This window comes from Haemaphysalis longicornis, unplaced genomic scaffold (assembly GCF_048455015.1).
Source record: "Haemaphysalis longicornis isolate Haplotype H1 unplaced genomic scaffold, Haemaphysalis longicornis Haplotype H1 scaffold_4, whole genome shotgun sequence".
In the NCBI taxonomy this organism is placed as follows: domain Eukaryota; kingdom Metazoa; phylum Arthropoda; class Arachnida; order Ixodida; family Ixodidae; genus Haemaphysalis; species Haemaphysalis longicornis.
The window spans coordinates 209,059,598-209,061,273 of record NW_027526361.1 but is presented as its reverse complement, the minus strand read 5'-3'; positions in this window follow the sequence as shown (position 1 = coordinate 209,061,273).

The window sequence follows — 1,676 nt, the reverse complement described above, 5'->3', positions numbered from 1 at the left end:
CTGTAAGATTTAAGCAAAAGTAAGAGCTACCCAAAAGACGGGTCTGTCTGAAATATAACCTTACAAAAGGCTATTTTATGCACGATGTATTCAACTTCTTTAATTTTTTCGTGGTTTTACTTTATTACGCAGCATTATGCTCAATGGAGTCACATAAAAATGGCGATATCCCACAGACATCAGCCGCTCCGTGTTCACCAATGAACAATTGACGCCATACAACAAGAGCCTTTTTGCACAGGTATTGGCTCTAAAGAAAGAAAGAATCTGGAAGTTTCTTTGGACCGACGGTTGCCCATCAAGGCGAGGGAAAGAGAGGACAGCCAGGCGTGTGTCATCGGAAGTGCAAGGCACCCGCCTAAAATGTTCTAAATGGGTCAAACCATGATTGCCTTAACTTGGTAATGGGTTACGTGCCTAAATGCAACCATTCGTGTGAGCTACAAAGCCTGAAATAACGGTTTGTCTTTTATCAAAATGTTCGATCGCTCGCAAACAAAACAGACGACTTGACCTTGCTAATCGTGAGTCTCAGAGTGCGTTTTCAGCCATTATCTTAACTGAACATAGTTGACGACCACATCGCACAGGTTTAAGAATGCTGGCTATGAATCGTCTTTCCGTAGTCAAGATAACGTGGGGGCGGTGTCTCGCTATTGCTCAAATATGATATTGCCGCTGAGCCTGTGGACGAATTCACCAAAATAACTCCCGAATATGAGGCGTTAAAAATTCAGAGCCAGAAAAACGTGCTTTTCGTCGTGTACAGGCCACCAAGAGTTGACGCAACTCAATTTCTCGAGTTTCTTAAGAAGGTTTTAATTCATGTTTTAGTAGTAAACTTTAATCTAGTCTAAGGTGGTGACGCCGATATTAATATGCTGTCGTCTTCCCGGCTACAAAAGCATTTCGAACCTCTGATTACATCTTATAGTTTTTCAAACACAAAATCTACTGCGACGTGCGTGACTGTTGAAGGCGCAACCATTTTCGCTGTATTCATCTGAACTAATATTATTTATTCATTAGAGTGTTACGTAGTCTACACTGTTATTAGTGATAATCTGGGTATCGTATCACTAGTGAATAGAATCCACTGGGTAGATAGAAGAACTGAAAAATCAGTTTTCTCTGTCTGTAACCAATAAATCTCGAAGCATTTTGCCAAGCTATTGCTCAAGAAACCTGGAACAGCGTTTTTTTAGCAAGAGAGACTGACTCTGCGTACACTGCTTTCATGAGCACTTTCAGCAATTTTTACGATAAACACTTTCCCAGCGAAAAAGTAGCAAGGACATCCAAAGCATGAAATCCATGGCTAAAACCTGAGCTTCTTGAAATGGTTTAATAGAAACATGTCTTATATGCGAAACTTGTGAAATCTGGAAATTCAGCCCTGCTAGGGCAGTTTAAGAAATACAGAAACAGTGTAAAAATTCAGCTTAGGGCTGCTAAGGATACATAATTCATGGGAATTTTTAGTCACCCAGAAAATCAAAGAACTGAGGTGATCTGGCGAAAATTGAATGCTCTATTAAATAAAACTCAGCTATTCCAGATGCTCTGTACCATAACGGATAGAACCTATCCACAAATGCTACACCTTACGCCTTTAATGAAATATTCTCAGTAAAACTTTCGTCTAGTGACCATGATGCAATAAACAGCTGTGCTCA